The sequence below is a fragment of the Euphorbia lathyris genome, chromosome 4 (genome assembly GCF_963576675.1).
Source record: "Euphorbia lathyris chromosome 4, ddEupLath1.1, whole genome shotgun sequence".
In the NCBI taxonomy this organism is placed as follows: Eukaryota; Viridiplantae; Streptophyta; class Magnoliopsida; order Malpighiales; family Euphorbiaceae; genus Euphorbia; species Euphorbia lathyris.
Genome location: NC_088913.1, coordinates 94,685,794 through 94,713,313, shown reverse-complemented (window position 1 = coordinate 94,713,313; position 27,520 = coordinate 94,685,794). Strand labels below are relative to the sequence as shown.

Sequence of the window (27,520 nt, the reverse complement as noted above, 5' to 3'; positions counted from 1 at the left end):
GAGAACAATCTCAGCGGCGAGTCAATTCACCTCAAAGATAGGAAACAATTGATCACCGTCAGAGATAGAGTTAGAACATTTCTCAGACGTGAGATCTTTACACTCTCACACACTCTTTCCAAAGAAGAGTTCTAAGTCCTAGTGGCGGATCGATTCACCTCAAAGATAGGAAGCAAATCGATCGCCTAAGGCAGCTTAACTTCCTCTAAAGGAATAAAAGCTTCAAGCCTTCAAAAAGGCTCACACTCCGGGGTATGGCTGGCCACCTACCTCGAACCAACAAGATAAATCCTAAAACCTATAAAATTACTTGCTGAAAGATATAAAGCGTAAAGTAAAGATAAATGGTTGCAAAAAAGGATTAAAATAAATTGTACGTATATTACATTCAAACAGGAGTATCCTCCTTAGCATCTTTCTCAACAGATGCGCCTTCTAGAGGAATCTCCTTCTCTACAGTAATGGTTCCTTCTTGAGGAACCGTACAATCTATCACATCACTGCTCTTGTCGCCCGCCCCCTGAGATGATTCGCCGAGGTCCTCCGCTTCAAGATCCACCACAGGTTTGGTCTCCTCAGTTGATCCGCTCAGCTTCTTCCGAATTTGATCGCGGATGAAATCCTTAGCGTTGGGGATCTTGCGATATTTTAGGCAATCTTCAACCTCGGGGACCAGGTACTCTGGGTCCATAAAATCAATCTCAGGGTAGGAAAGCTTAACGTACGCCATGATCCATTCGTCGTAATAATAAGCACGTTCTCCCCCCAGGATCTCCGCGTTCAGCAAGGCATCCTCGTGATTCTTAGCGTCCTTCTCCATCTCCTCCAACTTCTCCTTTAGATTACGGATCTCTACGTCTTTGCTCTCGTTAAGAGCAATGGCGGAAGCGGTATTTATATTGGCAACGACGACCTCTTTCTCCAGCCTCTTTATAGTCGCCTTATCCGCCACCCCTTGCAGGAGATCCGCCTCCATGGCACGCATGTGCATATACGCCTGTCAATACAAAAGACGATGTAAGACACAAATCTCCTCGTAGAGATCACTCTTTCATCCAAAAATGTGAGATAAAGAAAGCTCACCGAAAGGAGATCCATTTTTCCCATCTTGGCATGGGCTGACCCGAAGAACTTGTTCTGGCTCTCCTGCACTTCGCCAAGTTGACCAAGGGCCTCGTCCAGATCATTGATAAACGACTCATTCCTTAGGGACCCTTTATGACCGTACTTGGCGAGCCAGTACCCGCCCAAATCAGGTTTAAGCACCTGTGCAAGAATTAAAAGACCAAAATTAGGATCCGTGATAAGAAAAGGAAAGACGGTAAATCAAACATACCTGCTCTAGTTCCGTTAGCGGCTTCTCAGCTATCTTGGCATCCGCCAGTAACTTTCCCCCACCGGAAGCAACAGATCTCTTCTTCTTCTGTAGAGGGGGATTCGCAACGTCATCAGCAGGACGCTTCCCAGAGCTCTTATGGGGATCCGCCACCTGCGTATCTTTTTGGTCCTCTAGCTCCTTCTGTTTTCTACGCATCTCTACAAGGGCGCGACTTGCCTCAGACAAACCCCTGATAAGGGAACAACGAAATAATCAAAGTTCAAGGAAGAAACAAAATTACCTTTATCTAGTTGGGTAAACTTCACGTAAGTAATTCTGTCCTCTTCACGGCGGATCAGAGGAATATCATTCATCATGAATTCCAAAGCATCGGCGTACGTCCAAGCATGTGTCTTGATGCTTTTCATGAGATCAGCCACCTTCTCATCGTTGTCCGTCAGTATATGTAGATCTCTAGCCATATGCAGAGGTTTGGCATTCCAAACCGACGGGAATCCCAGGGGTTCACCTTCTTTCACTTTAACAAAAAAGAATCTTTCGTCCCAGAGATGGACGTTCGACATCTTACCACAGAAGGGCGAGTAAGTTTTGAATTTGGCGAAGGTATAGAAAGACTCGGATTTACGCTTCGTAGGTTTGTGAAGAGACCGGAAGACTCGATTGTTTACGTCTTTGCTCGCTGATGGCTGTCACTATCTCGCATATTTTTAGGGAAGGTAACCATGCAGCGGACGCCTTGGCTAGACATGGTGCATCCGCCGACAGTAGCATCTGGTGGCCATCGGCCCCTGCTTTTTGTAATTCCTTTATTTTTGATGACCTTTGTAATGTGGCGCACGTTCGCTACTCCTAACTCTCTCTCTCTGTTCTATTCTTTATTATTTATTGAATTCGGGTTGGTCGGGGCAAGCGTCGGGGGTGCCAGCCTGGCTGGGATGTCCGGCTATTGTCTCCTGACCAGGTTCCAGCTCTTTATTAATAAATAAAAAGAGATGATTTAGGTCTTGTAGGAGTCTAAATATTTATTTGATGTTTTTTTAGAATTAATTATAGAAATTTGAAGATGGATGTTATCCGGGAAAGAGAACATGACCTAGCAGCCACCATATCATCGTCACCTACACCCAACCATGGTCGCCCCAGCGCGGCTCTCCAATTCTTCTTTCTCCATTGCTCACCTATTCAGCCGATCCTCTTTTCTCAAACATGCGGGCGCTAGTCGCTCTGTTTCCCGCAATCAAACCGATCCCCCCCCCCCCCTCCAATCTCTGGCGGTGGCTACAAAATCTTTCTCAACTGCTCTCACCGGCAATCTTAGTCAATGGTGGCATAAATACAAAATTATGGCATAAACATATAATTTGTTGGAATAAAGTCGGTTAAAATAAGAATCCCTTGTTTTTAGGTTTGTTAGAGTTTGTTTTTATTTTTGAAATGTTTGTTATCTAGGAGAGTATCTGCTAATGTGTCATTGTTTTTCTTCTTCTTGTTATTTGTAAAGCCTTGTAAAGCTAAGACCTGATTCAATGAATAAATTGATCATTCACACTAATTGTTTGTACTCTTGTATTACTTAACATTTGGTATCAGAGCCCCCACTAGGCTTGTAGAGAAGAAGAAGCAGCCTTCGAGTGATCAAACACCGAGAGAATGAGTGACGATAAGACTCTGATAAAGATCCCTCACTTTGATGGTCATTATGACCACTGAGTGAGCTGATGGAGAATCTGTTGAGGGAAAAAGTTCTATGGAGTCTGGTAGAGAATGTCTTTGTACAACCAAAAACAGGGGCAACTCTCTCTGATGCTCAGAAAACGCAATTGGAAGATGCTAAAACCAAAGATTATCAGGTGAAACATTATCTGTTTCAAGCCATTGACCGTAGCATCTTTGAACAAATCCTGGATCATCGTACAGCCAAGAATGTCTGGGACTCAATGAAGCGAAAGTTTGGAGGCAATGACAAAGTGAAGAAATCTCTTCTTAACTACAACAAATCGACACTTGCACCATGAATCATGCTACGAAAATTTAAAATTCGTGGCATATTTTCATTTAGCCACGAGAAAAAATCGATCTACTACAAACTTATGATTTGTTGATATATTTACGCCACGTATAATTTTTTTTCATGGCAAACATTTACTTATTCCATGAAGTTTGCCACGGTAAACTTTTTTTCATGGCAAGAATATTATATATTTTAAAATTAATTTCTAATATTAAATCTTTTTTTCATGTGAGTGGCGAAAAAATTCATTATTCATCTAAATATTTAGGCAGGATATATTCCCACCAAAAAAGCAAAACCATGAATGTGAAAGAGAAACTATTAAATTCCCCAAAATTACAGACCGGAAAACCTTGGCATCGCTCTCTCTTCATTTTACATCCAATTTCCTATTGCAGCCATCGTGGAATCCATCGATGTGATTGTATTGTGCCTGACCAGATTAATCCCCTCCCTTTGCTCGGTGTCAAGGTAATCCTTTTTGTATTATTTTCTTTGCTATTTTCTCCTCTTTCAACTGATTTAACGTGATTTCTCTGCCACATCCTTCTTTTCCCCCTTTTTTTTGAAGCTCTTTCTTTTTCAGCTTCATCATTTCTCAAACAAACAAACCAGGAGAGGTTGATGGGTTTACTAGTTATCAAGATTTGAGATTTTGATGATAACTGAAATTTCGATGACTCGTTGCCGGACAATTGGACAATCAAGGTCAAAGTGAGACTCTATGGGAAAACATAAGGTAATCATTTGAATTATTTATTTGCATATTGTTTGGTATTAATCCTTTTCTTCCTCTTTATCGTGTTCCTCCCTTGTGTAATTTTTTGCTCTTTATAATTGCTGTTTGTGATTTCTAGTCTCTGATTGAATCTTTTAATTTGAGAAAATTTGTCTGAACTAGGTTTTATAAATAGTCAATTTTATAATTCCTAGTACAAAAAATCAATAAATTTGAACCAGTTTCATTATTAAATCATGCATGACCACCTGTTTGATTTAGGTATATTCCAATTGCAATTGTTCTATTTTTAGGTTGGATCTTAATTGTTGTTTGGATTTTATACTTTCATGCGACACATACACATTTCAAGCTTTGGACCTTATTGAACTCGTAAATTGGGGACCCTATTTGATACAATAGGTAATCACTACATCCAATGGCTAGACGCTGCAAAAGAATGAGGATGGTCGAATTGATATTAATTTCCATGTTGGTAGTGTATTAATTGTTCTAGATGAGATGTGCTCCATCATTGATGAATTCATTAAATGAATGTGTATTTGTTCTAGCTCAAGAGGCTGCACTGCCAGAGAGTGCATCAGCAAGATGCCTCCTTGTACTGCTAGTAAATGTAGCTCCATTTACCATGGAGTTAGTAGGTATGTTGTTGGGCGACAAAACATTTCAAGCAAATGGCTTGTTTGGAATTTGACTGTATCAATAATTTTTATAGAATGTTAGTGTGCATTATTATGGTTAGCTGTAACTGACTGTTGACAAATTCTGGCCAGCTTCCGATCCTAAATCTTAATTTAGTTCATTTATATTTGATGCTAAGCATAAAAAAGGATGTAATTGAATTATACCAATGCAGACACTAACTTTTGATGTGTGGTCCATTAAGACATAGATGGACGGGTAGATATGAAACTCACCTTTGGGATAAAAGTACATGGAACCAGAGTCAGAATAACAAGGGAAAGCAAAGTCCTTGTCTCTCGAGTTCTCTTTTTCTCTCTTTCTAAATCTTGGAATATTCTGTTGAGTGGCCGTGATTTCATTTTTTTAGGCATGGAAAAATTGTTGCTAATCATTATGCCAGTTTACTTGGGTAAGTTGCTAGTTTGACCAAATCTATTGTTGTAGACATGCTTATTGCCTGAGTTCATATATGTTTAATTTAATGAGAATTATCTACTTATAGGGGCATATGATCATGAGGAGGCTGCAGCTAGAGCATATGATCTCGATGCATTAAAGTATTGGGGCTGTGGAATTCTTGCTAATTTGGTATTGGTATATCGAGTTTTATATATTCATTTTTCTCATAAGCTAATCTGCGTAAATGCCCTCTTGTATATGGTTGTTCAATGCTTAGAGAAGCCATACTTGGACTTTGATTCCGTGATATTTGGCCCCTTACATTGTTTTTTCAAAATGTACCCTAGCAACTAATAGAAACAAATAAGATTGGGTGGTATGCCTTAAATTTGAGATAATTATCTTGAGTGTGTGTTTTTGACAAATAATGTGAAGACTTTCATGTTAACCAAAAAGGATCTTGACTGTGATATCTCTAAATTGTGAACAGAATTTTCTGTATGCATGTTTTGGTCTTTCGTTTATATTGACTTGAAGGGATTGGATTTGAATGCCTATTCACTCATAAATGAAATAATAAAAAAGTTATATTTATAATTAAGTTAACTATTGGGTTATCATGCTTGTTATGGTTGTGTTTTCACTGCAAGGCAACTAGCTTTTTCTATTGAATATATTCTGGTGTAAACTATTAGATATTTCTTTAACAAAAAAATGTTAGTTGTCTTGTGTTAATAACACCTGCTATATGGAGTTTTGAGATAAGAAATAATTAATATATATTGAACCATGTAGCATGCAGATCTAAATCAACTAACTGAACAAATTGATATGATGGTTTTTTATGGATAAGAAATATTGTACTGTTAATTAACAATCAAAAATCAACTAAGAAGTTTAGTGGGTCAGATTGCAAATAAAGAGTTTTAGTTAACTAATTGTATATAATTACATTGAAAAAAGGACAGCTCTTTTCCCTTTGTTGTCTTTATAGTTATTAATTAGTTTTGATATTTGTCTAAGTTTTTGATGAAAAGTTTGTTAATTTTTTTGTTTAATTTGGATCATATGTTTTTAATCTTACAATGCCGAATAAGAGAAATTGGAAATTAGATTGAATATCTTTTTCTGAGTTAATGCTATATTTTCCTTTTTTATATATTTGATTAGGTTGATCGGAGAAATTAGCAATTAAAGAAAAAGAAGTCACCAAATGATCTCCATACTGCAATCATAAGGTGAGTGAACTATGGATGAAATTAGGGATGTGCATTATTTCGTTAAAGCAGAATCACCTAACCAAACTGAACTAGTTCATTTTTTTAGGGGTTGCATTATTCTGACTATGCATAAAATTAGGGGTGTGCATTATTATGACTATGCATGGAATTGATGTTATAGTTGTTTCTAATGCTTGTTATTGTGGGTTTCAGATTCAGTTTAAAAAGCTTTCGATTAGAACATAGCATTATTTGCTTTTAAATGGTTTCATCTTCTTAAGAAGGTAATCTTTCTTCCCGGTTCTATTTTAATTTTCATAAACCATTTTCATAAATCGCATTCTTAAGTTCAAATTTGAAACTAAATGGAAGAATGTATGTTGGTTAGAGTACCTAGTTTATTGCTTTTAAGTGTTTCTCATCTGTCTGATGTCAGAAATCATACTTAAGATGTATCAATAATCCGAACTATTTTTTATCTGTTCTCTCTGTATGGAAATTTGGTGTTATTGTTTGCTACTAATTTCCAAGTTTCTCTGTATTTTTCAGGATTATGTCAACTTGAGCAACTTGAAGAGCTTGATCATAGTGAGGATCGTGGCACAAGTGTGAAGTAAAAAAATTTAGAACTCAACGACATGTGATAGGGAATTTTGAGGTCTCGTGTCACTCTATTTTTTTTAAAATAAAATTGAGTCATAGAATATCCTTGTAAAAGATACATGTCTCTGTAAATTGATAGTTTAAGTTAAATAATTGTATTCATTAAAAATTAATTAATAAAGTACTTTCCATTTTATGTATGTTAAATTTTTATTTTTTATATTTAAAAGTTAAATTAATATAAAATAAATAATAAAATTTAAATATATTAGTATATGTGAAGAAATTTGATTAAACGTTTAAAGATTATTTTTACGGCTAAGCAAGCTTCTTTTAACTCGTAGCGAAACAAGAATTTCAGCCAAAAGTGTTCTATTTTAGCCACGATTATATTTGTGGCTAAATGGAATTGATTGCCACGGGCTGCTGTGTTGCCACGGGTATCTTACATTTGCCACGATTTTATCTGTGGCAAAGGAATATGATTAGCCACAGATTTTTCCGTGGCAAAAAAATCAATTTATGCCACGACCATTATTTTCCTGTGGCAACTACCTAGCCACGCTCACTTGCGCCACGTGAGTATATACCTTGAATTTTCGTGGCTAAATACTATAGCCACGGAAATATTACACTTGAGCCACGAATCTAACTGTGACGCAAGTGATGATTTGTTCCATAATCCAGAATCACTAATTAATATTATTTTGAGTCTGAGGATTACTTATACCTATTAATACCAATGAGATGAACATGTGACAAGGATAAATCTACCCATCCTGTTATCTCAAGTCGGGTCCCCAATCCTAATGAACTCCCTTTCATTGGATCCATGTAACTGTCCAGATATTTGCATATCTAAAGCTTGTGAGATCAGCTCTCTGTCTCGACAGAAGACATTGTTACATGCAAGTCTCAACAGTGATATGTCAATCCTATTTCTAAACATATTACTTGACTTGGGGTGGTTTTAAGTTTATTAGTTTATTATAAAGTTTCGTCTCACTTCATACTTGTATGAACACTTTATAATCACTTTCAACAAACCATGCGTTTCTTATCATCTTCGGTTATAGAACATTGATGATTGCTTAACTTTACTCCATGTACCATGGGTAAGTTACTTCGTTTCGATTCAAGCATGCTAAACCGCTTTAGCACCTTTTCAATGTATGTAGCCTGTGAAAGACCAAGCAGTCTTCTTGATCTATCTCTGTAGATCTTTATACCAAGTATATAAGCTGCTTCACCAAGGTCTTTCATGGAGAATTTACCTGATAACCAAACTTTTACCGAATGTAGCAGAGCTATATCATTTCCTATTAATAATATATCGTCCACATATAGTATTAGAAATGCTATAGAGCTCCCACTTGGTTTCTTGTAAATGCAAGCTTTTTCGCAATTTTGTTCGAAACCAAATTGTTTAAAGCCGAACCAATCCATTCTAGGCTTCCCAGCTCTTGAGGCATCTACCAGCAACTTCCCTCCGCCTGCAGCAGCCGCCCTTATCTTCTTACTCGGAGGGATCACAGAACCTTCTAGGGGGAGTTTCCTGTCCAGCTTGCTGAGATTCGCCACTTGAACATTCTTCTGTGCATCCATCTCCTTCATCTTCTTACGCCTCTCTACAAGGGCGCGACTCGCTTCAGATAATTCCCTGGCAAGGGGACAACAAAATAATCAAGGTTCAAGGAAGGAATAAAGGTACCTTCATCAAGTTGAGTAAACTTCAAGTAAGTGATCTCAGCCCCCACTCGATGGACCAAGGGAATATCGCTCATCATAAATTCTAGAGCATCAGCGTATGTCCAGAAATCCGTCTTGACGCTCCTCATGAGATTCGCCACCTTTTCCTCTATATCGGTCAACAGAAGCAAATCACCAGCCATATGTTGAGGCTTGTAGTTCCAGTTCATTGGGAAGCCCACAGATTCTCCCTCATTCACTTTGACGAAAAAGAACTTTTCATCCCAGAGATGAACGTTTGACATCTTATCACTAAAAGGCGAATAACCTCTAAACTTAACGAAGGTTATGAAAGATTCGCTTTTACGTCTTGAAGGTTTATGGAGGGATCAGAAGACCCAGAGAGTAAGGGTTACCCCGAGATTAGAAGCTAAGAAGCAATCTAACACCACGTCTAACCAGCCGTTCGGATGCAGCTGACAGACCGTGATCCCAAAGAAATCGAGGATGTCTCATATCACTTCGGGAAGAGGAAGGCGAAAGCCCCTTTCAACATGGCTTCTATACACGGAAAGAAATCCCCTAGGGGGACAGGTGGGTCGTTGGTGGGCATCCGCCAAGATGATCTTGTAGTTCTTCATCCACAGATAACGATCCGCCAAATTGGCAAGATCCATGGGACTCATACGAGATGAAAATAATCCGCACGAGGCCCCTTTTTCCTAGTTGGGGTTGAAGAAGAAGTCTCCATCCCGGAAATAGTCCTAAAATTTACCACCAGAGCAGTAGGGGCTACGGTGACGAAATAATTCAGGGTTTCTGCAAACCCAAAACAAAGATTCCTACTGTCCCTCACTACACTACGCAATTCCGACAAGTCGCAACTCGGAGTACTCTCGGAAGAGTTCTTACTCTCAGAGGAAGTTAAACTGAGTGAATACTCAGATGAGGTAGTTAAATTGAAAAGCTTGGTAGTGGAGTCGGAGGAAGAACTCATAAAATCAAGACGACAGCAAAAACAAACGGAATGAAAAGATCAACTTACATGAAAAATCGAAAGCTTCAGATACTCAGAGTTCTTGACACAGGGAGAGCTCTGGAAAAACGCAGGTAAGAATCGAAAAGCTTAGCAAATGACAAAGTAAAACAGAAGAGAAAGAAAGAAGGTGTTTTGAAGAAAGACGCCACTTACCTCGAGCGGTGTGTCTCAGACACCTGTCACTCGGTGGATGGCCTAGGACAGAGCATCCATCAATGAGACGCCTATTGACAGCACGCCAGGAAGACCAAAAGCCCTAAAGGACTTTAGCGTCACTTAGGGGTCTTCTAATAACATCCTGATATTATTTACGGGACTAAAAGGGAAATTGACCAAACGACCGCGTGTCAAGACGATCGGGAAAGCTATGACGTATCAAGCAAGTCACCAAGATGGCGGATCACGTAGATTTCTCCACACGCTATCCATAGTCAAACATACGAGAGACCCACCATCTCACCTCGATCTGCCCATTAACAGTTGAGCCGATTCCCGATAAAGACAACTAATAACCCATTAATAAGTTAACGGTCATACTTGAATGAGACCAGTAACCGCCATTAATGGAGCATTAATGGAGACTTTCTAGTTACCGAGGGTTACAACTAGATGACTATAAATAGCTTGCATCCCAAGCTATTAAGGTACACATTCACACTCTCCTTAACCCTATTTTGTGGTTACAGTTTATTTTACTACTTTATACTGACTTTGGCGTCGCAGCTTCCCCCGCCGATCCCAACGGCGCGCCCCGCAGGGAAGGATACTGATCAAGAATCCATCACCCGTCATCAATGCTATTTCTTTTTTTTTCAATTGCATAAATGACAAATTCTTTTGTTGTTTCAGTTTGCAACTGCTTGATTGATTCTTTTGTTAATGGTTGTTGCAGAAGTTTTTATTCGTTGGGACCCCTAATCTAATAACTTTATCCTTCTTCACTTTTAATCCAAATCTAATAATTTTCTTTTCTAATACATTTTAATCTCTAACATAATAATATTATTTTCATTCACTTTCATCCTTAATTAATAAGTTAGCTTTCCCTTTTATTCATTTTAACTTTTTATTTAATACTTTTTATTTTATTCATTTTAGTCCCTATTTTTTCACTTTATATTTTATTCACTTTAGTCCTTAATGTGATGTTTTCCTCTTTCTTTCAATTTCTTCTCCAAATAAACTTTTCAATTTATTCAATATAATCCTTTGTCCAAATTTAAACTAGTTGTTTTTTATACACTTATATTCGAATATGATGTTAATAATATTACAAATTAATATTATTGATTTAATTGAATATAATCCTTTGTCCAAATATATTTTTTCATTTGAATAAACGAAACAATTCAAGATAACTGTCATCTCATGGTCGTTTGGGTACCAATAGTTATAAAAAAAACTTTATTTTCTATTCGTTGTTACCCCAAATCTAATAATTTTATCCTTCTTCACTTTTAATCCAAATCTACTAATTTACTTTTCTAATTTATTTTAATCTCTACCATAATAATATTATTTTCATTCACATTCATCCTTAATTTAAATTTAATACTTTTTATTTTATTCATTTTAGTCTTATTTTCGGACTTTTTATTTTATTCACTTTAGCCCTTAATGTGATGTTTTCCTCTTTCTTTCAATTTCCTTTCCAAATAAACTTTTCAATTTATTCAATATAATCCTTTGTCGAAATTTAAACTAGTTCTTTTTTATACACTTATATTCGAATATGATGTTAATAATATTACAAATTAATATTATTGATTTATTTATTTTTCATAACAATGATTTGGAATAAATGAAACAATTCAAGATAACTTTTATCTCATGGACGTTTGGGCATCAATAGTTATAAAAAAAACTTTCTTTTCTATTCGTTTTAATCTCTAACGTAATAAACTTTATTTTCATTCGTTGTTACCCGTAATCTAATAACTTTATCCTTCTTCACTTTTAATCCAAATCTAATAATTTACTTTTCTAGTTCATTAAAATTTCTAACATAGTAATATTATTTTTATTCACTTTCATTCTTAATTTAACTTTAATACTTTTTATTTTATTCATTTTAGTCCCTACTAATTTCGGACTTTATATTTTATAGTCCTTTGTCTAAATTTAAACCAATTCATTTTTGTACATGTATATTCGAATGTGATATCAATAATATTACAAATTAATATTATTGATTTAATTGGTCTATTTTTTCATAAAAATGATTTGGAATAAACTAAATAATTCAAGATAACTTTTATCTCTCGATTGTTTGGATACCAATAGTTATAAAAAAAAAACTTTATTTTCTATTCGTTTTAATCCCTACTGTAATAAAATTTATTTTTATTCTTTGTTATCTCTAAGCTAATAACTTTATTTTTATTCACTTTTAATCCAAATCTAATAATTTACTTTTCTAATTCATTTTAATCTCAAATATAATAACATTATTTTTATTCACTTTGATCCTTAATTAATAAGTTAACTTTACTTTTTATTCATTTTAATCTTTAATATTTTATTCATTTTAGTCCCTAAGTTGGAACTTTAATTTTATTCATTTTAATCTCTAATTTTGCACTTGAATAATTGGTTTTGGTGAGCTGATGGTATTGATAAGGAAGTTTGAGACCGTCTGACATTTTTTTAGGGTCTTTGGAGCACTTGGTTTTGAGATAGTATAATTATTTTTTTTGCGGACGACGGACTGTCGTGACGTGGCTCTGATACCACTTTGTTAGAGAAATAAAATATTTAATACTACAAATACACACTATAAACAACTTCAATTGATTAAAGTTACAAAGCACTACAATTATTCATGCCATCCCCTCCTCTCTTTCTTACAAGTTACAAAGCCTTATTTACAGGCTAGTAATTTGTTGGACAAACTTTTATTGGAAAAGACAATACCCATGCAATATCCATACTTGGATTTTTTGACCATAGACTTAGATGCACTTTTTTGACCATAGACTTAGATGCACCCATCCACACTTTTTTTTTTTTTTTTGTATTTTCTAGATTTGTAAGAGTTGAAAACATCAACCTTAATTATTTGTTTATAATTTTGACTTCTCCCACACACATCTACGTGATTGCATTTTTAATTTTTGTTTTTTTTTAACTAAAAATTAAGTTTAGTAATTAATTTATTTTTAACAGAACCAAGCTATCTCAACCTTCGTCGAAACAAAATGTTTAAACTCTCAGCTTGGAACGGGCCAGCCAGAGGTTAGCTGCTTCGAGCCCGGACTTCTAAACCATAGTAATGTTCCATCACATTGTTGCCCCCACTTGGGTCACAAGCTTATGCTACCAAGCTCGGCAATGTAAGTTGTTATTCTTAAAACTAATAAGCTATATACTAAGATTATTCTAATCCAACAATATTGGATTTGATTTAGTAGAAATTTGTCAAATTAAATTAAATTACACCATGCTAAAAGTGTCAAATATGACATATAGAGATCTAAACGATAACTTATATCTGATATAAAAACCAAACTATATATAGTATGCTTAATTTTTTAATTTTTTATTTTTGTTTTAGAAGATAACATAAGATTTATTTGTAATAGTCTTTTTTGATTTAAATACAACTTAATTTTGATGTATGCTATATATCCTCGTTTTTCCTATAAACTATTCATAATATGCTGCCAATAAAGTAGTGCGTGGACTTATATCCTCATTTTTCTTATAAAATATTCAGAACATGCTGCCAAATAAAGTAGTGCATGGACTTATATCCACACCATGTATACTATATATATCCTCATATATGTTTATCTCACTCTTTGTTAATTTACCTATGTGTATGTAGTCGTACTTGGACTTAAAGTAGTAGATATAAACCTTTTTTCGAATTATAAAACATCTAATATTTAAATCTAGAGGTAAAAGGAGGGGTGATGGAGTGTGACCCATGACTTACTCATGGGTTGGAGTACCTGCCAGACTTATAATCACTATACCAGTTTTGCATACCAAAAAATTATATTAGGTAGAGGGAGGTTCCAATATTTTGGAAGTTCTAGGAAAGGCTTAATTACACTACAGGCCAACTGTATCAAGATAAAACAAAATTTCTAAAAGGGTCCAATGAGACATGTGCTTAAAAGTGAAGTAACCTTGGGTTGAGGTATCATTTTCTTACACGAGAATATGATTTATAGAGACGGTTCACTTGACGCACGATTTGTTTGACAATATTGACTAATTCTTAGTTCACAAGGAAAAAATAATGAAACGGGAAGCACAAAGACAAGGATAGATGTAGAGATAAAAATAAGACTTCGGATGAGAAAAAAACTTGAAAGCATTCAAGGTTATATAGTGGAGTAAAGCTTAGTTCAAACATCCAACAAAAGAGTGACAATAAGGACACTAATTCTTTACACCCCTAATAACATATTTACAATCATAATTTCATAAAAATTAACCAAAATATAAACACTACTTATTCTACTAATCAACTCACTTACCATTTTCAACCAAACCTCGAACCTTCAACATAAGGTTTGTCTCAAGCAGGCTACATACTTTTAGCCATCTTCTCCTTAAAATGTGTTTTTTTTTTAACATTAATTGATGATTTTGTCTCTATTCCACCAATTAGATGACAATTTTGGTTATGGTCCCATTAAAAAAATTCTAACACTAGGACTCTAAAACTCCTGAGAGACATAGAGACTGTGTTTTTACCTAGTTGTTAAGATTGAAGATACTAATCAAGTGATTGACAAGATTAAGGGATAAGTAGTTTTTATGGCTCCAACATGTTTTGACTTGTAAGGTCTCATTTTTAGTTTAACTATAGACATTTACCATTACATTTTTTTTTATATTTAACTCAAAATATCTGAAATATGTAATTTGGTAGTAAGGGATCCTATCTTTCAAAATATTATGGTAACATTGCATCCTTTATTTTCTTTATTAAATTAAAGCTAATTTTATAATAATACTTTTTTCGTTTTAAATCTTATAGATATAAGGATCTGGGTATGCAATTCAGCCTGCTTTTTACAAGTTTCTTATCCGAAGTATTAAACTTTCAATTCATGTGTTGTAAGATCTTTATGGCTTAGGTATACAGCTTGTAGAAACTAAGCTGGTTTTGGACTTTCATGATACTAGATTAGATTAGATATTTGAGTAAAAATATTGTTGATTTTATTTGACTGAGTTGGTCGAAATTGGAAAAAATAAACTAGAAGTTCGTTCTAATTATGATTTTTTTTTTCAAATATTGTGTCCAGTTTAGTATCTTTAGGATCAGTGCTCAACCCCTAGTAGAAATTGTAAAATATGTTTCTAGAGTAAGAAAATTTAGTGAAAGCTCTATGACCGGGTGCTTAGTAATTTTGTGAGTTTTCTGATATAATAACTTCTATTTTATGATTTTAGTAATTTTTTTTAAGCTGAGAAAGATGTTTGGATAAATATATTGGCCTTTTATAAGTCATGTTCTTGGAATACAGTTTGAATAAGTACTTAGCTTTTATAAGTCATGAATTAAATAGCAACTGAACAGAAAAATATGTCTCCATCAAACGAGTGAGCACTAATCACAAAAAAAATTGTTAATATATTGAGTATCATATAAGAAGTGGTACAGATTGAAAGTGATAAATGAAGGTTTTAATCGTAAACCAACAAAGAGTTTCTTCTCTAGCTAAACTAGAAGGAGTGAATCCCAATAACAAGGTATAAACCTCGGTTCTCAAAGAGAATAATGTTTGATTGATAAAAGTTGCCGTCATTCTTACAAAATGAGGGTTTAAATACTTCCCCTTAATGATAACAAAAGACAAGGATTACCCCTACTAGGGTTACAATAAGGCTATCCCTAAAAGGGTAAAATAGGTGATACGCCCCGACAAATAGTACATTGGTATAGGTACGGATTGTCAGGGTTGTTGGTAAATTACTTCGGGAGGAAGTAAACCTAGAGATCCGCCCAGGGTAGATGTTGATACGCCTCCTTGCGTACTCCTAGATTCGCCCTGCTTGCTTGTCCTGGGGATCCGCCCTCCTAGGTACAACCTTCGTGGGTCTGATGTCTGGGGATTCGCCAGAGCGCCTGTGATCAGTGATCTCAGTTAGGATGTCCGCATCATTCTCTCCTTCTTTAAAAGAACTCGGCACTGATTCGCCCTGTTTGAACTCCAAAGGACCATCCGACTTCCATGGGCTAAGGTCACGGATGTTGAATGCTGGTGAGATTTTACCAAGCCAGTTCGGCAATGCTATATGATAGGCATTGGCATTGACCTTCTTAGTGATCTTATATGGCCCGTATTTCCTAGGCCGAAGCTTGCTACTGGCGGCGTTGGCGAGTCTCTCTTTGCCCAAGTATACCATAACCTCATCCCCGACTTCAAACTGTAGGTCCCTGCGGTGCTCATCCGCCTTAGCCTTTAATTTCTGATTTCTCTCCTCAAGAGTCTCTCTCACCTCTTGGTGCATCTGTACATAATCCTTGGCCAGCTGGTTGGCAGTCACGTTTCCTTTAGGAAGATAGGCTATATCAAGGACGTGATTCGGGGTCTTTGTGTATACCACCTCAAATGGGGATCTCCCGGTTCCCGAATGTACAGAGCCGGTTTAGGCGAACTCAGCTTGGGCTAGAACCACATCCCACATCCTGGGCTTATCCTTACACTTGCTGCATAGTAAGTTTCCCAAGGTTCTATTGACCACTTCTGTCTGTCCGTCTGTTTGAGGGTGGGCGGTGGTACTAAACTTCAGAGACGTATCGAACAAAGCCCACAATGTCTGCCAGAAGTGACTAAGGAACTTCGTATCACGATCCGAGACAATGCTCTTAGGTACGCCATGTAGCCTGACAATCTTTTTGAAGAATAGCTTAGCAGTCGCTGAGGCATCATTAGTCTTGCGACATGGTATGAAGTGAGCCATCTTTGAAAACCGATCAACCACGACAAAGATGGAATCCATGCCCCTCTGAGTTCTGGGTAATCCTAGGACAAAGTCCATGGACAGATCCTCCCATATGGTCTTTGGCACAGGCAAAGGTAACTGCAAGCCCGCATTTGTAGTGCGTCCCTTAGCGGTCTGGCAAACATAGCATCGTTCTACTAAGTAGGCAACATCTCTCCTCATCTTAGGCCAGAAATAGCGGGAACTCACTGCTTCATATGTCTTATCTCGCCCAAAATGCCCTCCCAGGGATCTGCCATGTAGATCCCGAACAACCTTCTCGCGAATGGAAGTGCAAGGTAGGCAAAGTTGGTTGCCCCTCATGAGATACTCATCCATCAGGTGATACGCTCCATCTCCATGCTGGTTCTTACATTTTTCCCAGATACTACCAAAATCAGGATCCGCTAAGTATTCTCCTCGGATGTGTTCAAAACAATCGGTCTCCAGGTTTACTATCTTGATTAGTGACACCCTTCGACTCAAGGCGTCTGCCACCTTATTCTGTTTTCCAGCCTTATGGATAAGCTTATAGGGGAACTTATCTATGAAGGCGGACCACCGGGCATGCATGGAGCTTCGAAGTTGTTTCTGACTTCCCAGGTACTTGAGAGCTTGATGGTCAGTGTAGAGGATGAATTCTTTTCCCACCAAGTAATGCTCCCATACTTTCAACGCCCTTAATACATCATAAAACTCTTGATCATACGTTGCCCACTTTTGCCGTGCCTCACAGAGCTTCTCACTGAAGTATGCAATGGGCCTCTTTTCTTGCATCAAGACACCACCAATACCAACTCCACTGGCATCACACTCAACTTCGAACAGCTTATCAAAATTGGGATACGCCAGCACTGGCGCTGTACTCAGCTTTTCCTTGATCAAGGCGAAGCTCTCTTCTTGGGCGTCCGCCCACTCGAACCCCCTTCCCTTCTTCAAACATTCCGTCAATGGGGCCACTATGGAACTGAAGTTCTTAATGAATCGGCGATAAAACGTTGCTAGCCCATGAAAACTCCTGATATCCCCCACGTTCCTTGGAGTGGGCCATTCTCGGATGGCTCTTAACTTCTCCCCATCAACTTGGACCCCATCGCCACTAACCACGAACCCGAGGAAAACCAGACTTTCCATGACGAAATCACACTTCTTAGTGTTGGCGTATAGCTGGTGTTTCCTTAATAGGTCAAACACTATCCGTAAGTGCTCCACATGCTCCACGAAGGTCTCGCTATGAATCAGGATGTCATCAAAATACACAACTACAAATTTTCCAATCACTGGGCGAAGCACCTGATTCATCAGCCTCATAAAAGTACTGGGGGCGTTGGTCATCCCAAATGGCATAACTAACCATTCATACAATCCATCTCTCGTCTTGAAGGCGGTCTTCCACTCATCCCCAGATCGGATTCGTATCTGATGATAACCACTCCTGAGATCAATCTTGGAGAAGATTCGAGATCCGCCAAGTTGGTCCAGCATGTCATCCAACCTTGGAATCGGGAACTTGTACTTGATGGTGATCTTGTTAATAGCCCTACTGTCAACACACATCCGCCAAGACCCATCCTTCTTCGGTGTAAGTAAAGCTGGAACTGCGCAATGACTCATACTCTCTCTAACGTATCCCATCTCAATGAGCTCTTCCACTTTCTGCCTCATGATGTCATTTTCCTTTGGACTCATTCGATAGTGGGGAAGGCTTGGCAAACTAGCCCCGGGCACAAGATCAATATGATGCTGGATATCCCTCAAAGGTGGTAACCCACTCGTCAGTTCATTAGGGAACAGATCTTGATATTCGCCAAGTAGGCGGGTCACTTCATTCGGCATCTCCCTTTCGCCCCTTTGGGCGGATTCGTGATTCGCCTTAACCATTACCACATACACCATTTGGCTCTCTTCACATTCGCTGACAAACGATTTGTGTGTAGGACAGACTACCAATGTAGACTTCTCGTCGGCCTTTGGCTCTCTCATCATTGGTGTAAGGATGAACTTCACCCCATTCTTCACAAATCTGTAAGTGTTCTCGCTTCCTGCATGGGTGGCATCGTTATCAAACTGCCAGGGTCGGCCCAACAATAGGTGGCAGGCATCCATATCGACCACATCACAACAGACTTCATCACTGTAATCACCAATCACAATAGGTACCCTGCATCGCTGGGTCACCCTAAGCTCACCCACGTTTTTGATCCACCCCACTCTATAGGGGTCGGGATGCGCCTCCGCCAACAACCCGAACTTCTGAATGGCGCTGCTGCTCACAATGTTCTCTTGGCTCCCACTATCTATTATCACATTGCATCGCCCACCTTTCACAAGACAGCCGGTCCTGAATAGGCGGTGCCTCTGATCCCCCTCTACCTGGCTGGAGACTAACAAACGTCGTACTACATGAATGGCATATCTCTCTTCATCCGCCTCATCATCATCTTCTCCTAAGGGTTCGCAAAATACTTCATCCCCTTCGTCATAGTCATCCTCATACCTCTCCACCATGTTGGCGCTCTTCCTCTTAGGACATTCGTTGGATCTATGGCCTGGCTCATTGCACCGAAAACATTTGAAAGGTGCTGGCCTCGCATACGGATTGTTGGTCTTAAGTGGTATAGGTTCTTCCTTGTATGGCCTAGTATCTCCAACAGATCCCCTTCCCACACTGTTGACCTTGGCCCCACTGGTATTCGCCACCTGCTTGCCTTTGTCATAAGACTTCACGTTATCTCTTCCTCCAGGCGTATACTCAGTAGTGGCGGATCTCCTGGATCTCCCGGTCAGTTGGGATTCAGCCTTGAGGGCTAAATTCCTAGCATCTTGTACTCGCACCACCATCTATGTGCCAATACGATCCTGGATGTTGTATCTCAACCCTTCTAGATACCTAGAGGTCTTTTGGCTTTCAGTTTCAGACAAGTTGGCTCTCGCCGAAAGCCTTAAGAACTCAGAAGTATACTCATGGACACTTCGGGTCCATTGAGAGCATCCCCTGTAGGAGCTGTAAATATACTGCTCATAATCTGGCGGTAAGAACCGCTCCCTCAACATCGCCTTCATCCGTAGCCAAGATCGAATCGGATCTCTGCCCCCTCTTCTTCTCTCTTCCCTCATCTGATCCCACCAAACTGATGCGCCACCCTTCAGGCGATACGCCACCAGCCTTACTTTCCTCTCATCAGGAATCCCAGCATACTCAAAGAAACGTTCAACTTCCGATAACCAGTCTAAGAACCCCTCTATATCTAGTTCGCCTTCAAAAGATGGTAAGTCTATTTTTAGCTTAAAGGCATCATCTCTATCAAAGTTCCCTAGACCTGGGTATCCCCTAGCAACCTCCACACGTCGGTCGTCAACAGGCCCAACATCCCTCATAGTTCTAACGGTATCATCATTTTCGATACCCTCAAAGTCATCACTATCACTATCAGTGTTATGCACAATGACAAAGTTGGGTCTTCTTACCTCAGGATCCCTAGGACCCATTTGTGGAAGCGGTTGTTCAAGGGATCCTTCCTTCCTCTGGGTCGATCCTCCCGCGGTTGGTCGGATTAGCGCCAGAACCTCCAGCTTGAAGTTTTCTAAAGAGGTGGTTAGCTCCAGGAACCGTTGATCGGTTTGCCTCTGCCGTTCATGGCTGGCTTGGATTTGCTCCGCGAGGTGCTCCCTCAGCTCCTCATACCTCCGGTCACTGGTTTCCATGGAATCTTGCGGTTGTCGAGGTTGAACCATTGCCAAAAGAAGTTTCGGGTCAGGAAACGATCGGCTCTGATACCAACTGATACAGATTGAAAGCGATAAATGAAGGTTTTAATCGTAAACCAACAAAGAGTTTCTTCTCTAGCTAAACTAGAAGGAGTGAATCCCAATAACAAGGTATAAACCTCGGTTCTCAAAGAAAATAATGTTTGATTGATAAAAGTTTCCGTCATTCTTACAAAATGAGGGTTTAAATACTTCCCCTTAATGATAACAAAAGACAAGGATTACCCCTACTAGGGTTACAATAAGGCTATCCCTAAAAGGGTAAAATAGGTGATACGCCCCGACAAACAGTACATTGGTATAGGTACGGATTGTTAGGGTTGTTGGTGAATTACTTCGGGAGGAAGTAAACCTAGAGATCCGCCCAGGGTAGATGTTGATACGCCTCCTTGCGTACTCCTAGATTCGCCCTGCTTGCTTGTCCTAGGGATCCGCCCTCCTAGGTATAATCTCCGTGGGTCTAATGTCTGGGGATTCGCCAGAGCGCCTGTGATCAGTGATCTCAGTTAGGATGTCCGCATCAAGAAGGATAATACCACAAAACCAAATGGTTACTAGTTTTGTTTTCGAGTGTTGGCATATGAACATGAAGATCTAGTGTAGTTCCTTTTTGTACCCATCTTTTCCACCACACGTTTTCTTTGAGCTCCACATATATGTCAATACCTTCCATATATCATTGGGGAACCAAACATCTTCCATTTTTTTCGCATCATTAAGATGTTATGATGCACGGAAACTCTTTGTGACAATAGTTTCGCCATTTCGGATAAACGTGGAAAACGAAAACTCTCGAACACTGATACGAACCATTTCTGGGGATGTCTTGGAAACTTTTACTCTTTTTCTATATCAATTATAGTAATGTTTTATATATTATATTTGTCTAATTGTATTATGCAGTAATATTTTAAATTTCATTAAAAATGTAATTTAGAATTTAAGTAATGAAAAATTTGGACAATGACAAAAAAAAATCAATTTCATAAACAGAAACATGGATGAGAATTTTCCATCAAGGCAGAACGGGAATGGAAGCATATTCCACACTCCTCCCGCTCCATTCGCAACTCTACCCATTGCATCAAAAATTATGATTTAACTCTTGATCTAACTGCAGACCGAGTTGTTAGAAAAGGGATGAGACAAATGCAAAGTGAGAAAGATGCAGGAAAAGAGATTAGAAAACATTGGGAAAAAAACTTTGGTGATTTAAACACTAGTTTGGTTCTAATACTATATAAGATTGGAAGCAATGACTTTTGAGCTAATTTTATTGAAGAATATAAGCACACACGTCCGGGAGATTATCATTTGGCATTGGTACAAGGCTCCACTTTGCCATGCTTGACCAATTCCCCACATGCTTTATGCAAACATCTATCTTATGATAGACTCTCTCCGGCAAAGAGGATTTTCTCGATCAATCTCACCTGTCACCGGGAGCCTGCAACATACCAAGAAGCAAAATCAGAGAAAAGCTGGGTGGAGGCAATGAACAAGGAATTAGTTGCGTTACAAGCTAATCAAACCTGGAGCTTGGTTACCTTACCTGATGGTAAAAGGCTCATAGGCTGCCGATGGGTCTACAAGATCAAGCACAAATCCGATGAGAGCATTGCAAGGTTTAAGGCCAGATTAGTGGCAAAGGGCTACACTCAACAGGAGGGAGTGGACTTCACCGCAACCTTCGCCCCTGTAGCAAAATTTACCACCATCAGGACCTTGTTAACAATAGCAATTGCAAAGAAATGGCACATACATCAACTAGACATTGATAACGCATACTTACATGGGGAATTGAGTGAAGATGTCTACATGACAATGCCACCAGGAATAACTCCGGAGAACCCACAACAAGTATGCAAACTCAAAAAGGCTCTCTACGGGCTCAGGCAAGTAGGAAGGCAGAAAAGGTAACCATGTTACTAATATATGTTGACGATGTGGTTCTCGCAGGAAACAACATGCAATCCATCAACTTGGCCAAGGAACACCTAAATGATGCTTTCAACATCAAGGATCTTGGGGTTATACATTACTTTATGGGTTTTGAACTTCCCGCAGCAGTCACGGGCTCCACATGTCACAAAGAAAGTATATATTAGAATTGTTACAGGATCAAGGATTCATTGACTGAAACCAGCCTTGTCCCCCGCTTTACCAAACTACAAACCAAGCCAAAATGACAAAACACTTCCAGAAAACACATCATATAGACAGTTGATAAGAAAACTGCTCTACCTCACACATACAAGGCGAGACATCACATATATTGTAAACCAATTATCCCAGCATCTCATGCAACCAACCATAGAAGATCAAAATAGAGCAGAGAGAGTTCTGCGTTACCTCAAGGGGATGATAGGCCTGGGGTTGTTTTTCCCTGCATGCATCGACTATTACAAGCCTTCATGGACTCGGACTGGGCGACTTGTCAAGAAACTCGGAAATCGATCACCGGATACGCCGTTTTTCTCGGGACGACTCTCATCTCCTGGAAAACAAAGAAACAGAACACTGTCTCTAGATCCTCTTCCGAATCAGAATATAGAGCCATGGCCTCAATGTCCTGCGAACTTCACTGGCTCACAAACCTCCTGAAAGACATGAAAGCGCTACCATCGGTGGCTTCCCTCTTGTTCTGCGACAATACTTCGGCTATGCATATAGCTCAGAATCCGATCTTTCACGAACGGACGAAACACATAGACATCGAATGTCATGTGATCCGGGAACACGTTCAAGCTGGACTGGTTCGTCTAATGCCAATCCCGTCAGTTTTCCAGGTGGCGGATCTTTTCACAAAAGCTCAACACTCTCCACAACTTAGCTTTTTAATTAGCAAACTAAGCTTGAGGAATTTGTGCCAAGCATAGTTTGAGGGAGGGTATCAAACTCATCAATACACTATCTCCATGGAAGAAGAAGAATTACAGAAGAAAAATGGAGGGATGAAGGCTTACACTTTAAGGAAGAAGAAGAATACCTTTGGGTTTCCAAAGGGAAGAGAAAGAGAGTGTCAGAAGGAAGTAAATTAGTTTGGTTTCCCCAAACTCTTATCTTCCATAATAAAGAAGCCAAATTGCTTAGGGGCAATTCGGTCATTACAACATCAATAAGGGCACCATGGTCTTTTTCCCATTGATAGCACATTCTAGAAGTGTTCCATTCCCTTGTAGTAGTCCCTCCTTATTCAATCAAAACCCAAATAGATCACCACCATCCATCTTGATCAAGGTCATCACAGGGCTCTAGGTTGGACACTTGTCTTGTACTTTATTTCCTTAATTAAGAAGTTTGCTTGGTGATCACACCTAGCACAATATAAAACCAATGGTTGTAATATTTATTTCTTAATGAGAATATGTTAATCTTGTGATTCACTCATTCAAAATTATTACTCTAAACTCTCTTACAATGATCTATTAGTTCCAAATCTTATTTAAAATTTGCGCATTTCATCTTCACCGAAATCCAAATGGATGTTAGGGGTCAATAAGTGATACAGATCAGGTTCGGGTCGTGTTAGTTTTAATCGTAAACTAACAAAGAGGTTCTTCTCAAGCTAAACTTGAAGGAGTTAATCCCGGGCTTTATGGACTAAATCCAAAGGAATAGTGAAATCCACATTGTTGAAGGTAAAAACCTTAACAAAGCTTCAATGAAGAAGATATAATATTTGATTGATAAAAGTTGGTTCATCCTTACGAAATGAGGGTTTAAATACATCCTCCTAATGATAATAAAAGACAAGGACTACCCCTACTAGGGTTTCAATAAGGCTATCCGTAAAAGGGTAAAATAGGTGATACGCCCCGACAATCAGTACAATGGTACAAGTACGGATTGTCAGGGTTGTTGGTGAATTACTTCGGGAGGAAGCAAACCTAGAGATCCGCCCAGGAGTGGATGTTGATACGCCTCCTTGTGTACTCCTAGATCCGCCCCAGTTATTCATCCGGCATACGCCATTAGGTGCACAAGTTGTTCGTATTGCCCACAGCTGAATATGATCTGCCAGGATTTAATGTAGAGTGAGATCCGCCAATCTGGGTCGAAGTAGATGTAATAGGTAGATCCGTCGAAGTAGATATACATCGACAGAAATACAATGAACAGATATGCCAAGGTAGATACTGGAGGTAGATACGTCGATGAGTAGATACGCCAATGTAGATATGTTGAAGTAGGTCCGCTCAACTAGATACTTGAAAGAGATACATCAACGTAGACACATCGAAGTGGATCCGCCCAAGTAGATACCTGAAGGAGATACATCAACGTAGACACATCGAGGTAGATCCATTTAAGTAGAGACCTGAAGGAGATACGTCAACGTAGATACACTGAAGTAGATACATTGAGCAGATCCGTCGAAGAGATCCGTGGAGTAGATCCGTCAAAGGAGATCCATCAAAGGGAGATCCATCAAAGGAGGTCCATCGGAGAGATCCATCAAAGGAGATCCGTCGAAGAGATCCATCGAAGAGATCCTTTAAAGGAGATCCGCCGAAGAGATCCATCAAAGGAGATCCGTTAAAGGAGATCTGTCTAAGAGATCCGCCCCAGGTAGATACACTTAAAAGAAAAAGATATACTAGAACTTTAAGTGTGTCTTCCTCCCTTCTGAATCACTTTCCCCACGTACCTGACGAAATTTGTTACCTTGCTACTTCCCTAACCTCGACTTGGAATTTGTTGAAAAGATGTCCGCATCATACTCTCTTTCTAAAAAAGAAATAGGATCACACTTGCCTTTGAACACCAGCAGACCATGTGCTCTTTATCACTCGAACTGCCCTTCCCATTCGTCAAGTGTTCCATGAAGCTCTTCATCGTCATCATCATAGGAGTACTCATTTTGGCTCCATCCAACATCCTCCAACTCATCATCACAGTAGAACCTATCTTCATTATCTTCATAATTAGGAGCTCCGCTTTGGTTCCACTCAAGGCTCCTTGATTCAGCTTCATACACCCTACCTTCATCAGCTTCATAAGTATAGTCATTTTGGCTCCACTCACCATCCTCCAACTCATCATCACAATGAAATCCGTTCTCATCATCTTCATAGGTAGCCTCACTTTGGCTCCACTCAGTGATCTGATGCTCATCTGCATCATAGTAGGTTTCGTCATCTTCATTATCTTCAAGTTCATCCTCGTGATGATGAAATCTACCATCATCATATAACTCACCATCAAAATCACTTGCTTCCCCTTCAATCCGATTCCTGGACCCATTATCATCATACTCAAGTTCATTGTTGCTATCCAGCTCATTCTCATAATGGTCCTCCTCCTTACCAATCTTCCACCAGAGTTCATCTCCTTCATGATTATTTTCAAATTCGTACAGCTCTTCTTCCTCCACCCAATCTTCCCCACGACCTCTCGCTTCCATCCGCTCCTTCTTATAGTTCAAGCCGACCACTCCATTTACCGAGTCGTCCGACTTAAACGACATTCTACATGTGAGCATCGATGATCCACCAACATCTCTCCCATCACCGTAGCCATCAACCTCCACACACAAAATGAATTCTTCATCCGCCTTAAAGAGATTCGCTAGCCCAAAGTCACCATCCATTTCTTTAGGATTAAGGTTATCACCCTCATTAAGCATACAAGTGAAGTTTTTCCTATGGGGCATTTCATCAAACACATAGTACGCACCCTTTTCTATTTGAACTTCTTCAAAGTTCCTACATGTTATCCCCTCTTCCTCCTCATTCACAGGCACATTTAAGTCCTCATTCACAAAGTCATTATCAACAACTCCACAATGAGGAATTAAATCACTCACAACATCACAAACAACCAAATCCTCACTACTAGTAGGCATACCCATAACTCCCACATCAAGAACTGAGAGTTTTGGATTTACCTCTTCCTTGCGCAACAGAGGACAGATTTGGCATGAATCTTTAGGAGGTGCGATAGTGTTTTCTTCTTCTTTCTTTTGTTGGGCTCGACGTTGTCGTCTCCGGCTATTTCGGCTGCTTCTGGTTCCTCTTTGCAGATTCTCCATCCTTTCTTGCTCCATGTTGTCTATTGTCTTTATCCTTACTTAGGCAAGCTTGAAATCCATCTCTTCAAGCTCGGCTTGCCATTCTTCAAAACTCTTGTCAGTGGCCACCATCATCGAAAGAAGTTTCGGATCAGGAAACGATCGGCTCTGATACCTGTTGAAACACCTTTCCACATAATTTTGATTTGACGAAATTGTTTAAGTATAAATTATAACACATATTCTAAACACACTAAGTTTAAATGCTTTGATTTATCCTACTAATGTGTTTGTTCAATGTTGAGTATAAATGTTATAAGTCATAAGGATTGGATGGCCCAAGCCCAATACGGAAGCCAAGGCCCAAGTCAAACAACTCAGTACACTCGGCCCGCGTATATCAAGACGTTGCCGTTTTGTTCAAAACGCAACTCAGCAATCGGAAGGATCTAGAAGACCTTCGGGAACAACTTCAAGGTGAAGCTGCTGAGTAGTCTCGACAAAGCGTACAAGACAGCAGCTGGCAAAGGAAAACTTCCAGACAAAGTGTTTCTTCTTTTAGCAAAGTTCAGACGACACAGTATGCTGTCCAGTTGACTTTACTATAAAAGGAGAGACCATCTGCTGTGCTGACCGAGGACAGAAGATACACGATTGTGATTGGCCGAGAGCTCTGTGCAAGTCAGGATGACAATGACACATAGCCGTTTCCCTCCAACGGTTATTTCGAAATTCGAAATGAATGACCAGACGTCTCTATAAATAGTGCCATCACAAGCTTCACAAAACACAGAACTTGATCAAGCCATTACGCTGACCAAATCTCTACAAGTTCTGCAAGCAAGAAGCAAAGCAAAATTCTTACACTACATTTTCATATCTGTGTAAAAGTCTAGAGTGATTGTAAATCATCTAAAGTGTCTTAGCACATCTTTGTATTAGGACAAAAACACTTATCATTTCTAGAGATAGAAACGAGAGGCTGAGTACTCGGTTTTAAGTACTCAGCGGAGAGATTAGGATTGAGTAGAAGTATAGAGGAAGGTACTCTTGTCATACTCAATTGCT

General features: G+C 39.0%; 1 long non-coding RNA gene across 1 annotated transcript; it reads left to right on the top strand.

Annotated features, from left to right (window-relative positions):
• The first annotated feature begins 3,798 nt into the window (after positions 1-3,798).
• Positions 3,799-7,089, top strand: LOC136225512 (uncharacterized). The gene is made up of 6 exons (XR_010687131.1): positions 3,799-3,821; positions 3,922-4,089; positions 5,276-5,367; positions 6,343-6,410; positions 6,606-6,676; positions 6,942-7,089. It is a non-coding gene; the product is annotated as an uncharacterized lncRNA (long non-coding RNA).
• Positions 7,090-27,520: the final 20,431 nt, after the last annotated feature.